Genomic DNA, 15757 nt, shown 5'->3' with positions numbered 1-15757 from the left:
GGAGGGGTGCGCCACACTCACCTCCCTGTGGTAAGCACACATGTTCACTGTACATTCTAACACACAGATTCAGGCACTGCACCCCCCATCTCACCCCAACAGTCTTAGGTCAAACCCACATGACTGCAGTGGTCAGTCCCTCTACAGAGACAGAAACAGCGGGCGGATTTCCCCTGGACTCTTTGCTAAGCATGAAAATAAAAGTAGCGGTAGAGTCCAAAAAACACAGCGGGAGTAGATAGTTGGTATAATAAACATTTCAGCTGGGTCAACAAATTCCGACACACCACCTATGGTGCCAATCAGACCCCTGTCCCTTCCTTCCTCCCCTCCCTTCCCTACAAATATTGAAAGAACAACATTGCATCGCTTCACTCCTTCAAAATTCCAGCGTCCTATTGGCTTTCTTCCTCATCTCTTATGAACGCTACAATACTTCTAAGCTGGTGGGGTATTTTTTTTTTAAGTCACAATACTTTTGTAAGTCTCCTAGCAGCAGTAACGTAACTCCATGGGAACGTGAACCTTCTGGCGGAGACGCAGCGGAGGCAGGTGGATTAAAAGTATTAGTGTGAGTGTGCAGTGCCTTCTCATTTGGCCAAACACTTTGTGATTCCCAACATTTAGCACACTCACGTGCCTGCCTACCCGTAAAGTGATGAGTCAATATTGACACCGCGATGGAAGTTTACAAAACACGCACACACACACATTAGTGCTCCTTTCTTATTTCCTTGATCCGTCACTTGGTCTTTTTATAGAGACCACCATAAGAGAGCGATGGGTATTAGGTTCCTCTGGCTCCTTTCTCTCATACCCAAATCATAATCTCTGTCACATTGTGCACACACACACTCCAGAAATGCAAGGCGCGCCAACATTGCCACTCACATTACAGCATGCCTCCACAGGCCCTGTCTGTGACACCCCACATCTGTGTTGGGTTGAGAAATCAACCCACATCACACTGGAGGAAATGTCCTGGGAAATAATTGTTAAAAGGAGAGACAACGTCAATATCTCTTCCAATATTAACGTCAGTGGAAAAATAACTTGCATGAGGACACGCAAGATGAGCAAGAGTAGTTTAGGAGCATGTGGTTTGAAGACTAACTCTGAAATTATGCTACGTATTTGGCCATAAACCTGGAATTATTTCAGGAATGATAATAGATGGGAGCTGGATTCAGATTTCAAGAAAGACTCGGTTAACAATGATATGCAGTGTGTGCTGAATTTCACAGTCAAAACAAATATTATAGGCTGGTTCTAGCAGAAATGTTCTTTATGAAAAAATGTTTCACAGGCCATAAATTTATATAAACAGGTAATGTAGCCAAGGAGACGGCTGCTAGAAGTCTTCATTGAACTGAAGAGTTTGTTTCAACAAACTCTTCAGTTCAATGAAATTGAAGTACAAGAAAACTACTTTTTTGGATATTTTAGCTTGCCAAAACTCTGACTGACAAACATAGATTTTTTTTTTCTACAGCGCTTTGTGATGTCATGTCTGTGAGAAGCACTTTATAAATAAACTTTACTTTCATGCACATTGTCACATAGATATAGAGTTAAAGCCACATTCCAAAACATGATCATCCCTACCCTTGTAAAAAAAAACAGCCCCTGGTTCCTCACTTCATTTCACACAGAGGGCCTGGACTCTCGGCTATTGAGAAACGATTGCATCATCATGGTAGGGGTGGAGCAAGATATCGTCGGACAAGATCTTGCGATATTAAAAGAATAAGAAAAAGAAATCACAATATTTCTCACTCAGTTGATTGTTATGTCATGAGCACTTTGCCTTGTTAAGTTGTAATAAAAGATAAACTACACTTAAATCATTAGTTTGGTCACATTTTAGGTTTCCAATAGGAACTACGAATGGCAAAAGAGTGACAATCAAGACATAAATAATGTGTACACACTGCATCGCTATAACAACCAATGCATGGATTTCTAAGGGTATGACAAGCTACTTAGCAATCGCAATACACCGTCAATAGCCATTGGGAAATGTTGTACCTGTTGTACTGCAGACCATATTTGTAGCATGGTGCTATGAAAAGATCAAAAGAAATCAGAAAAAGATTGATCAGGGTTTTCAGTTTTTGGCAAATCTATAAAAATACAGAATAAATCCCATTGCTAAAGCAGACTGTAAAACAGCGCAAAAAATTAACGTCATTATTCACTACTTTTCCTTCTGTTTGCTGATTGGCCTGGTAGAAATTCTCCCTGACTGAATTTAAGTTCAAGGGAAATTATAAGAGCAGAATTGCGTAGGAAGGCAATGACCAGGCTACATCATACCACAAGTTCAAGGGTTTTCTGGGCTTAAAAGAAAGTTTCCAGGCACTGTGCACCTATATCCAGTAAAAACAGTTCAACACAATAGAGCAACATGGATCTATAACATAGACATGCTACATCCTACTTGTTCGAACCGTCTGGTTAGTAGGTCAGTGGGTCCAGTGAGTAGGGGGCAGGGTAGATAATGGTTAACCCAAAGTATGTCTCTAGATAACCTCTAAACAGCCGGACGCTCTGATGACAACAGGCAGAGTCTATCTCACGTGCAGAGCTGGCGTATGGCCTTATGGGAATAAAAAAAGGAAGGAATGAGGAGGGGAAGGCTGGGATTCAAACTGTCATCTGCCTAAGAAGGGTGCAGCAAGTGAAAATAAATGGGCAAGCATGCCTACAGACAACTGCTGCAGAGAATTTGAAACCAATTAGTACCAAATGTTGCTCACTTAACCTGAGCAGTAATCTATATTTAGGTCCTAAATGTCTAGTTAACCAGCCTATGACCCAATTTGAAATAATGACTCAATTTGGGCTGCCTGCAACACAAATGCCAGTAGATCCAAATCCACTCCCACACTAGGTGGACAAAGAGGAAGCATTAAGGGAGATCTGTTCAGACGTATAAAACTGTATTACATAACACATTAAAAACTTTTATTCAAGTAGACCAAAACCTGAAGAATCATAGTGTTTTGGAAGGACAAAAGTGAGGGCCACCTGTCTGAGTCAGTATTGAGTTCATCTAAGGATCGTCGGCAACAAGACTGGCCATCCATACGTGAAGAGTCGGCATGCGAGGCCTGAGCCACTGTAGAACCAGAGACTAAAACCTGCCAGGACAAGTCATGCTGACCTCATTCCTCAGCAGGAGGCTCGCCCAGGCTGCAAGTGTCCAGAGGCCTGAAAGGCTGGAGGGAACTCCTGCAGTCAGGAGACTGGGGAATTCAGGACAAATATAGCTTATAGATTTAAAGCTGATGAGTATTCTCCATCCAATCTCTCTGACTAAGAACTATTTTGCAAAGAATAGGAAATGAAATGTCGGATGTGCAAAGCTAGTTGAGACATTCCCTAAAAATATAAAAAACAGCAGTTAGGAAAATATACTTCTACAAAACATCAAATCAGGATGGATATACATCAACACAGAGAATTTTATTGAAAAACCTCAAATTATTTTCAATTCACTTTACACTAATGTTCTTCTTTGTATTGGTCTGTCACATAAAATACCAAGAAAACAAGGCTAAACTAAAACTAACTAAACTAACTAAAATGTTAGTTGCCTTAATCCTAAAGTGCTAATCATTCCTTATTTGCACTCACACTCAAGCAATAAATCAGCAAAAGTGGAAGATAAAATGCTAATTTCAATTTAAATAATATCAGGTCTTGAGAAACTACCACCCTCAAGCAGCAATTTAACTTTGACTTTATAAATTACATGTACAGACATATTGTGTGCATTTATGTTTATATCTTGTTCTCTATTTGTGTTTTACTCTGTTCTTCCATGTTTCTTGTTTGAAAAAAAGGTATTTGGAAATAAAAGCAAGAGAACATGAGGGCAGGAAATGGAACTACAGCAGAACTTCACCCACTTCAAAATAAGAGCATGAATTTAAACGACTACTTGAAGAACTCTTTAACATCCAAAACTTCAACACAGATGTTTAACTTTGCTTAACTGAAAGTTTACAAAACCACCAAGTAAATTAGCACATTAGAATTTATCCAGAAAAATGTATTTAGGTGATGATGAATGCTTTCAGTTAGCAAAAGTACCAAATGAAAACTTTGCTCCTCTACTACCACATTCACAAGCTATTTTGTCGTTTAGGCTGTGCACCCACTGTCTGCCGTTTTAGGGCAACCAGAAACAATAATTTTTGTGTTAAATTTATCGGATGTATGTTCCAAAATGTACATGTGAGCCACGTCTTTTTTGAAACAATGACTTTGCATTTCCCTCTCTCCTTGCAACCCATGTGCATATTGTTCTCACAAACAACAAACATGACACAGTACGCTGATGTTCTGTGTTTTTAGCGTCATTCTGTGGCAGTGTTAAAGCTCCACAGATAGGCCCGGCATGCTTACTACAGTGTTTTCTGTGAAGCTGCATCCTGTCATGTGGACGGGAAGCAGCATCCTGTCCACATGACAGTCTTCATTGTTTTTTCTTAATTTTCTTCTTGATTGTTTACATAAAAATTGGCATGTCTGTCTCCATGTGGAGGGAGACTGAGTTGACAAAATGTGTATAAAGTTCCAGGAGTCATAAATACTTCTGCAATCCGCTGGATTTCTGCACTACAGGCAGAGGTACAGTTAACCACATACAAACACAATGACGCCATGCTGCCTTGTGCTGCATTTTTAAAAACGCATCACTAATCCAAATGTGTCATAAAAGATGTGAAAAATTAGTCTGTGGTGTTTTCCAATTAATCACACATTTTCTGTTACACAACTGACTAAATGAGCAGACAGAGGTTACAGGCTCATGCAGTCACAATATATTCTAACTCTATAACATGAATCTAGGTGGGGTGATAATATAGCTGAGATTATATGTTGTAGCTTTTCTGTCTGTGCAGTAACTCTACTATGCCAGAGGACATCTCCCATAAACCTAAATTAGAAAGGATTCCCTCTTCTTTTTTTCCAGATGAGCTAAATTCAAAAACAGGGCATCACCACAAGGGAGGACCAAAATACTGCAGGGTAAACATGAACAGCAATAGGGAAACAAAAAAAAGACAGACAGAAAACCTCACTTCCCAAACCTCAGACATGGTGGCGGATAAAACGCTGTGAAAAAGATGTAAATCTTAAATTCTTTCTTAGCTGTGAAGATTAAGAATTGAAGCAGCCAAAGGAAAACTAAATACAAACAACTTAATGAAGCCCAAAACAAAATAAAAACTAGGTATGCACCAATCCCCTTTTTTACTTCTATCTAATACCGATATCTGAGGTTTAGTACCAGCCATTACTGATCTGTTACACAAAACCAGAGCTGAACTGATTAAAAACATTTCTATCTCTAAGTAAATGTACTGAATTACAAACCTATTTAATAACCAGTACAGCACACTTAAATACATATCAACATGTAAAAACAACTTTAATTTGTCTAGTTAGGAGTGCAATAAACAATTTTTTTATTTGTTTAATTATAAATAAACTGAAGCTGACAAAAATAGGTTGACTACCTTGGGATCAATACAGATATTAACATTGAATCGGTAGATCTCTAATAAAAACCATTTCATGGATGTCTTATTTTTATTACTTTAAACTCATTTCTCTCTCCATTCTCAAAGGATTTTACTCACAGAAAATATCCATATGCTAAAAAAGAAAACTACCTGTACCTACCTAAAAAAAAAAAAAAAAAACATCAACCCCCCTAAAAATAACAGAAATGTTTTTTCATAGTTTTTTGGGGGGGAAAAAAACAAAAAGCAAAAAAGAAACAATGAAATTCAACAACCTCGAGTTGCTGGATTTATACTGAGATTATTAACAAGGAAATGAATCCCAACTAATTTTTCAACATTAAGAGAGGCTAAATATAACCATACATTTGAGTTTTTTCTATTTGAACAAAGTTTTGAGAACCACGCATTAAAGCCATATGAATATATTAGTGAGATCCACGACACTCTGAGTGAAGCACTAAGAGGTAGCTGTCAACATGGTAAACCTTTCTGAAGGGGTGGGAGTAGCTGGAAAGCAACAGGAAAGAAGTCAAGTGTTAATTCCAAGAAGAAATCTGTGCAGACACAATTTCCCAAAGTGCCATGCTGAGAGGGAATATTTACTTGTCTAAAAATAAAGAAACATGTCTATTTCCAACATGGGTAGTAGTTAGAAAAACAGCTACACTGCCGGTAAACTATAATCCTTCAACATGACAAGATGTTCCAAAAGCACACTGGGAGCAAGTTCCCATTTTCTGCTTCAATCCCAGCGAACGAGCGGTCCCAGAACGGGACGCCAGTGGGTTGTGGTGGGCCTCTGCCTTGAGCTGAAAACCTCATAAGCTTCTTTCCAGACACCACCAACCCTGATTCCTTAGAGCTTTTCATTTCTATCCCTGCATAAATGGGAAGAGAAAACAAAATCTGTTTGCATTTCTCTGAAGACAAAATTGTATAAGAATCTGTTGGTTTCTACCAGCAGTGCATGAACTCTGTCATAAGCTAATACTGACTGAGGAGTGAAAGAGAAGCCAGGATGTTCCAGAATTCCAGCAGCATCAGCAAACCCGCCGTGAAGAACGCTCCCAACACTGAAAGCTCGTAAAACACGCTCCACGCTGACACGTAGACGGACTTTTCTAGGCTGCAGGATGCGCATTCCCGGCCTGGGAATGATTAAGAATGGAAATTACAAGGTGGTGTGTGTGTGTTTGTGTTGCTGTGGCCCCAGGGAAGATAATGTCTGAGAGTCATAAGAGCTGAACAAGGTGACAGCTACACCAGACTTTCTGACAGCGTAAGGCAGAGACGGAGCAGTTCCAGAGGGATTTGCCCAGCTTCGTCACTCCCGCTGTGTGGAAATCTTTCAGATAGTCATCAGTTTTCAGCTGACTCTCAGTCTACTGAGGAAGGACAGCTTGAGCCAATACAGGAAGGGTCATCTGAGTAATAGAAGCACATTTCAGGTTCAAACTTCCTCCTATGACTGAGAAAAGGGAACCATTTCCCTCCCCGTGGTGGAAATACATCAACAGCTTTACAGAGGGAAGCCCATAGTGACCTTTACACCACATTCATATCCTCCAATGCACAGGTGGACTTCCTCTCCTACGCATCACCATGCAAATACAAATCCAATTAAATTCCACTTTTGACATTGGGAAATTTTTTCATCAAACGGCTAATTTGAAGGTGATGTTAGCATCCAATTTGAAAGATTCAGTATTTTAGTAAAGGGCTAAAATGCCCACAGGATTTTGTGATTGTTTTTATGGTTTCATATAATCAAAACACCGATATTTTGGTACTACCTCATAAGTATTTGCAATTTTTGGGCTTACGTATGACAGGAACTGTGACGTTTTGTTACTCACTATATGGATCGCAGTCTATGATTTGACAGCAGGTAAAGCTGAGGCAGCATTGTAAGAGAAGTAAGAAAAACATAATCACTTAAAACCAATGTTTTTGATCTTTTTTGCTCACAATTATGCTTTAGCGCCAATACATGCGTGGATTTGCTGATTTTGTGTGAATTTCCACAATCGCATAGAAGTGGTGCCCCCAAAATATTTTCATAGGGGTGGTCAGACCACCCCAGTAAGAATTTTAGGTGGGCACAGCTTAAAAACAAAATAAAAAAAAATAGTATCATTTTATTTATTTATTTTGTATTCATTTGCTTATAGATTTTTACATTTACGTGGGACATCCAGAATTTTTTAAGAGGGGGCCATGACTCCCCAAACCCCACTTTTGGAACACCACTGCCGCACAGTCACAAAAATCTAGAGGGAATGTTTAATCTACCTTAGAGCTCCAGTTCATGACCTAAAATATGGATAAAATCTACACTGCACTAAAGATTGCATGAAGATAATGTGTTGCAATTTCAAAACTTCGGGCTTGTGAATCAACTTTCAGCAGATTCAAGAGTAAAGTTCAACTTAATCCAATTTCCCACAGTTAACACTACCTCAAACATTCCTCTCAGCTCTTATCACTGTACAGTCACTTCAGGCAGTGGACAAAATATTCCACTGAGAAATAGGAATCACCTTCAGGAAGCATCACTGGCTTCCCTGTAAATGTACAGTCAGATCCCTGGTTATTCTTCTCCTGGTAAATTCAGATTGAAAATAATTGTATTTAACAAAAATTGAAAGCAAATGAGACAGAGTAATCCCAAATGATAATAAAAAAATACAAAAGGTGTATAATTTTTTTTTAATTGTCTGTTGTCTGGGATAGTGAAAGTAATGTCTATTGCTATCAATAATTGCTGATCAGCTCTTTGCATGTATCCACTGGTATTTAAACGATTTATCTTAAGAGTTTTGTGTCGTTGAGATTGGAAGGCCTCCTTACCATCACCCTCATCTTTAGCCACCTCCACAGATTCAATTCAGAACTCTGACTATTCCGCTCCGTCTTTCAGTCAGAAGAAACAAAAAGATGAAAAAAACTAAAAGTTTTCTTTAACTCTAGATCTGCTACAGGAAGGGATTGTAGAGGTTGTATTTTACTTAACATAAACTGATAAAAAAAAACTAATAAAATATTAACTAATGATATTTCTTTTCAAAAATGGTCAAAAACTAAACACTGAACTCCCTTAAGAATTACATTTTCTCAGCCGGCAACATATTGATGTGAAATAAGTGTCTAAAAGAGAAAATATTTTGAGTGTAACCTGAAAATAATGCAGATTAAGTTCACACTACTCTTCATGTTGTAAAAATGTTTAAACAATTCAAATACTGTATCTTAGGCCCCATACAAGAGCTTATCGTGGAAAAAAAGGATTCATCATAAAATCAAGAAAAATACAGAGAACCCTAAGCCTCTTCTTCATGAGAGCGCTATGCAACAGTCTTCAGTCAGAGCTTTTCAAAGGTCTGCTGCAACACAGACTGCTACAGGAAATTCTTCCTGCCCACAGTCATCATCATCTACGACTCTTTTAATTACGGCAAATTAATTGCATCTGGTTGATCCAAAGTAGGGTTGTTGTCAACGCCAATAAAACGACATAATTCTTTTTTGTGTGTGGTTCCACAAGTAGAGCAAATATTTCACATATTGTGGTGTTTAAAAAAAATCTTCTATCATATCAGTATAATCAGTCCACGTATGAACACTCAGAGTAATGCAGATGGTGACCTGTAGCTTGCCCAAATTCGTTAAAAACTGTTAGGTAGCCCGTTAAAAGCATCAACACGAAGGTTACAAATAGGATGCTAACGTAAACGTCGTACATTACTTTCTTCACACATGTGCAATATTTGTTGTGTTCATAACTAAAATGTATAGTCGTGGGAAAACACGTACCTTTCGTTACTGCAGCTTTTCTGAGTCAAATGAAGCTGGTAGGGTGTTTTAATAAAAGTTCACCAACGATATAAAAACAAGCTGGGAAAACTTTCATTGAAACTTTCAATGCTAGCGCGGTTGATTCCATGCGCTAGCCCAAATAGGACTGCAACAATTACTTCCAGCCTATAAAATACGAGCATATAGTGTCTCAGACGTATCCAACATGATATTAAATTAATATGCTACTCTAAGGAAATTATAAGTTTATAAAGAATTATTAAGTAAAATTAAAGGGGTGTCTGCGTAGAGCACCCCTTCTCTAACGCGTTTCAGCTTTGGTACGGTCCGCCTTTCCTTCATTGGTTATTCGGGGCCCTTCACAATTTTTGGAGGATACTAGTGTGCGGTAACCTAGCAACTACTGTTTCTCGCGAGAATGGACTCATGGCAGGAAAACCTCTGCCAAAAACGTAATAGAAAACATAGACATCTGAGTTAAACAGTGCTTCCAATATTTTTATTCACTCATATGCTTCTATATCTTTTGTTTCGTCTCAAATCCTAAAAGTTAAATACTATATATAAAGACTTGGTTGTAGGGTTAAAAACTGATAAATTTTCCTGTAAAAAAAGGGGGATTATTTCCTGTGGTGATTGAGTAACCATGCTTTAATATAAATATGTATCCACTGAGAAAATCCCACCATAATAATGAATCAAATTACTTTCTAATAAAGAATACAATAATTGTAGGGTTGTAACGACCCCAGAAAACGTCCTTAGTTGATAGCTTTCTCCAGTGGAATCACTCCTTTAGAAAACTATATGAGTGTAAAATAAATCTGAAAATATCATGCTCTGTTGGCATGTAAATTCTTGCTGCAAATTCCAGTACATACCCATCTGTATATGCATGTATGCTCATTTATATCACTTCTGAATGATGCACACATATCAGGGATTGTATTGGAAGCACTTTGCCACAATCACATCGTCAGAGACAAGACTTCCATAGCTAACTTACATACTAAATACTTAAATTTAAACATGTTCTATGTGCCATATTTGAAACAATCATCTCAATTTCATTTCAAATCAATTTGAGAGCACACAAACAATTTATTTATAAATATATTTGTAAATAAATCCAGGCAGAAAGAGAATATTTTAAAGCTAACAAATCCCTCAGAGAGTCATCCAAGAAAGATTCTTTCACTTCAGCAGCGTCACAGACGTCTTTTAGGTTCTCGTGGAAATGGCCAGTGGAAGGGCTCAAGTTCAACAAATGACAAAACAAGCTGTGGGGATGAGCTAATGTTTTGGCAGCAAACTGCTTTAATTAACTAATTCAGGACAGCCTGAGCTCTAAGGAGAGGAGCGTTTTTCTCCCCTTGATTCACGTGTGTGCGTGCAGAGGAGACTGGTTCCCATGAGGACAAATGTTATTTTGTTCTCCTCTGAAACCCAACCGGTACTCCTTGGAGCGCTCTCCTTTGACTCAAGGAGAGGAGGCTAAACGTCTGGATGAGTGTTGATAAGAATGAGAATGATGCAAAAATTTCCACACATCAGAAAAACTGCCAAGAGCAGCATGAGATGCGATATGACACAAATTATAGCTGCAGATGCTTGCCTTACATCTTTTCTGAATCCAACCATGAGAAAAACTGAGGTTCTTATTTTCCTTTTTTATGAAGGGAATGTAAATGTTGTTCTGTTAGCACTGAGAGGTGGATAGTTGAAGTTGTAGTCCTGGTCTTTTTGTGTGGAGTTTGGATGTCCTAGGCATGTGTGAACTCACTCCCACAGTAGGAAAACATGCTCGTTAGCTTATCTTGCTGCATTTCCACTGACCGTATAATTGCACAATATGGCATTTCGAAAATAAATTTGCTTAATGAAAACACGGCAATTAAAAGAAAAACTTTGCTTTTTGAGACCATGATGAGGTGTGTTTTTCTTTGGTTGTATCAAAATCGGTTTATTTCGCAAAGCTGCAGTGGAAACACCTTTTCACATCACACCAGTCACATGATCAACAATCAGATGTTGCCACTGACACAAACCACGAAGAAGAAGAAGACAACTGGAAGTAGCAGCAGGATCGTGGCATGGCATGTTTTTTAATGACATATTGCGTGAACAAACTTTTTCACTTGTGATTTTAATTGCTTTTCTTATTTAATAGAAACAACACAATTGTAAAATTGTGCTTTTTCTACAATAGTGGGATACTATTTTTATACACAAGGTTTTGTGCACATTTGTAACAAAACTGCAACGACTGTTAGCTCTAAATTTAATGAGATTTTAGATTTCTGTGTTGACTTTAAAGGATTCGCCTCTCACTTGCAAATATCCACTTCTGATTATGTTCCTATTTGTTTGGGTTGCCTTTAGTTCCTTCTGCAGTTTCTGTCTGTGCTCATTTTAAATGTTGAGTCATAAAAATATCAACTTTTTCTGACTGATAAAGCTGGTATTCACAAGACAGATTACTCCCTCACGCTGAACTCTGTGGAAATCCCAAATGCCGCATCATGTTTACCATCACTGCTTTTGCATAGCATTTGAGCTGCAGCTTCTGCTGCGTGTATCTCCTGCTGAAAACACTTTCATATTGTGTAGGTGAAACCTTAAATCTGTTTAGTTTTGGTTAAAAACTGGCGTGCACGGTAGATTGTTTGGTTTGGGTTTTATGTAAGAAGACTGAAAGATGTAAAAGAGGAGTGCATAAAAACCATTCAGAAAAGATTGGATATTTGAAAGCTGTGCGCAATATTTCGTACTGCAGTGAAACAATTATCAGATGTTTACATTCTGAGTTCTGACCTGAATTGCTTGAGCAGTAAACACTATTGGATTTTTTTTTTTTCTTGATCCTTCAACATTAGCACTGATCAGGCCTTCAAGCATTTGCTGTTATATTCTTGCATAAAACATCTGTGAAACTCTTTCTTCACATTGTGGTGCTTTATAGACCTATTAAAACTGATCTTTTAAAATCTACACAAAATAGTTTACAAAGCCAAACTTTGCCATGAAACCCATAATTGAGCTCCTGCAGATCCATTAATCATCTTGGGATGTTTCTTTTAAATCATCTCAGGCCACTAAGCTCAGCTGTCTGAATAATAACTTTATTATATGCTTTCAAACTAAATTCTGAACAATTAAAGATGATTTTTTTTTAAATTATAAAAACATAACAGATAAAATACCAAGAAAAGCAGTAAAAACAATATGTCAACAATACCAGAAACCAGGCTCTAGACCCAGAGGAGTTCTCTGTAGACCTAGATTGGAGAAGAGCAGAAACTTGTGCTATGAAACAAAGGTTTGATACAAATTCCAAGTGAAATAAGTTTGGAACTAAAAGAGCCCTTCAGAGACCCTCCAACCCAACTGAGTACCCAGAAAAGAAAGACCTTGTTCAGAGAGACGACCAAGAAAGCAATGGTTGCTAAGGTGGAGCTCCAACGTTTCAAAAGTGCTACACTGAAAAAAGAAAATAGTTGAACCAACTTAACTGAACTACTTCAATTGGTAACAAGTAATTCAATTAAGTTTATTTCACTTAATTTATTGAGTTGGTTTGCTCAATTCACTGAAGCTTGTGTCATGTCGTAAGACGTAGGATACAAACGTGGCATTGAACTTAATTCTTTAAAGTGAAGGCAAAGTAAAAAGTTCCTTTAAGTTGAAAAAAAGTTAATTCAACTCAAAAGTTAATTTAACAGAAAAGTTGAATTACTAAACCAAACAAGTTGTCATCACTTAACCAAAAGAATTAAGTGTGGTTAATGTAAATGAGTCCATAACATGAACTACAGCCCAAATACACTTTTTAGAATGTGGGAGATTCCCTCAGGGAACCTGGCATCTCCGTCTCCCACACGGCTCTCTAATGCTTACAGAAAAACACAACGTTAAAAACATGGAAACTTAGACTGACTAACTGATCAACAGTCAATATCAATCAATAATATTTAAAGGGCGGTGTCTGGCTGCTATGTTTTATCTTAAACCCTAAGGAAGTAGCAAGAGTGTAGTTTTTATTAGTCATAAAAACTTTTATTATGGCAGTAAGAGAAATAGCTTTAACTGTTATGTATAATAATATAACTACACCAACCTATTAATTCCATGTTTTTAAATCTCAGACATATGAGATTAGAGCAAAAAAAAAAATGTTAAAATAAATTATTGTTGTTTCATAGCCCAGCAGTAAAGTTCATGAGTATTATTAGACATCTAAAAACACGAGAAGATGTGAAAGATGAAAGTTGGAAACGCACTCTATGGTTTGGTTTTTGTTTCTAAAACAGCATACGGTTTTGAAAGTGAATGCCAAACATATTCAATCTTTACATTTCCAAAGAATAAACAGAGTTAAAGTTTCAAACATGAGACAAACTTCTTCAGCTCATCAACACAAGCCGTGGCGTCTGACTGTGCGTGTTGGTGCCTTTATTTAGTGCTTCCCAAACAGAGGCGCAGACTTCCTCCTGACTTCAGTGCTATGAGGCTTGGCAGCTCCTCATTTTCCTGCTTATATAACCATCTTATCGTTTCATGTTTAGTACCTGGGCTCCTGGCGTCAACACACACCGTCTCACACGCACACACCTTCCAAAGCCAAATGCTGAAAGTGAAAGTATTTATAGGGGAAAACAGCTCGAAGCAACATGCTCGTAAAATCACATTCGTCACCTCAGTCATAAACAATTTGGTTTCCTTATGTTATGTAATGAACCTTCTGTTTATCTACAAAGGTGAACAATAATGTGTGTCGGAACCTGTTGACTAGCTTGTCTGGCTGTTGTTTAAGTTGGTCATGTTGATAGGTACTCATGTCATTTCCAGTCAGGCAAGGATTACCTCACTTCAGTCAGGAAAGGTTTCTGATTCAGGATTCTCCCTGAAATGATTAGCCCTGGGTCTAATCATTTCAGGGAGGACAAAATCTTGCATGGAGGACCTGGAAGTCATTCTAAAATTAGGGTCAGTCACACTGGTTATTATACACACTAAAACAATGGAAACACATTTAAAGGGGCAGTATTATGTGTTTTCTAGGCACACAGTGCCATTTTATAGCACAATCAAGGAACTGTATTACCTTCAGTTGTTATAAATATGATGTGTATCACTTAAAAGAACTTTGACTATTCAATTTAATGCCTGGCAATTGGGTCTCCTTAACTTTAAAAAAAAAAAAAAAAAAAAAAAAAAAATATATATATATATATATATATATATATATATATATATATATATATATATATATATATATATATATATATATATATATATATATAGTTGATATAAAATGCATTTATAGCATTTTATATCAACTAAAGGTAACTTGTTGTTACTTGATTGTGCTTTAAAATGGCACCATATGGCTAGAAAACACACAACATTTAAAACCTGAGATGTTTGCTTTTTTAAATCAGAATTGAAAACAAGACAGTTTATTGCAGTTTTCCCATAAAGTCAGAGGTTACTCTCTCAGTTTGATTTTTTTAATCATGTCTATCTAAGTATTTGTTTTAAATTAGACTTTTACAGTTTCATTTTTTGTGTGATGCTTAATTTTTTATATTATTTTTACAGTCGGTTTTATGTTTTAGTGTAATTTTCTTGATCCCTCTTTACATCAACGTATGTATGAATTGTGAAAATAATAAAGTTACCTTACCTAAATTCTGAGTGGAGATGTTAGAATACTCAGAGGATGGTGCAATCTCCTGAATTTTCAGAAAAAAAATGTTATTCAAAACTTCTGTCTCATTTGTCATAATCTGTTTTCCATTTGTGATGTTCCTTTTGCATCCTTTGACAGAAACAGGTGTTCATCTCTACAAAATGCAGCACTTCACTCATTGGTGTTATAGTGATCTCATGTTACATACCATTCACTTGGTCTCTGTAAAGGAGACATTTTCATTCGAATGTTTCTGCACCTTAAATCTGTTATCTTGATAAAGTCTTCATTCCGTTTTTCTCAGTAAAGTGCGATGAGAGGGTCTTATTGCAACATACCTGCACTAAAAATTCCTTGGAAGCGTTGTCTGGATCCTGGAATTTTCCTACAGCCATGTCTAAACAAGCATAAACAACAGAACTCCCTACAAAATGATAGAGAATTTATCTCTTTTTTCTGTCGAACTCAACCCGGATAGTTGTTTTTTTCTGATGAAGTACACATTGTTTTTTTTTTTTTGTTTTGTTGTTTTTTTTAAGAAACCTAAAGGTTATCACAACAACCATTTTGTAGTATAACAAATTAAGCCCTGAACATGAAAGCTGAATGCAAAAAACTTAATCGAGTTCATTAAAAATAAACACCTTTTTTTCACTTCTCCTGAAGGAAAGCAAAGCTCTATCTTCTCCTTTTCTGGCAATGCAAATCA

Source organism: Poecilia mexicana, unplaced genomic scaffold, assembly GCF_051168715.1.
Source record: "Poecilia mexicana isolate PSO_F unplaced genomic scaffold, ASM5116871v1 scaffold_7, whole genome shotgun sequence".
Taxonomy (NCBI): Eukaryota; Metazoa; Chordata; class Actinopteri; order Cyprinodontiformes; family Poeciliidae; genus Poecilia; species Poecilia mexicana.
Note: the sequence above shows the minus strand (reverse complement) of the source record.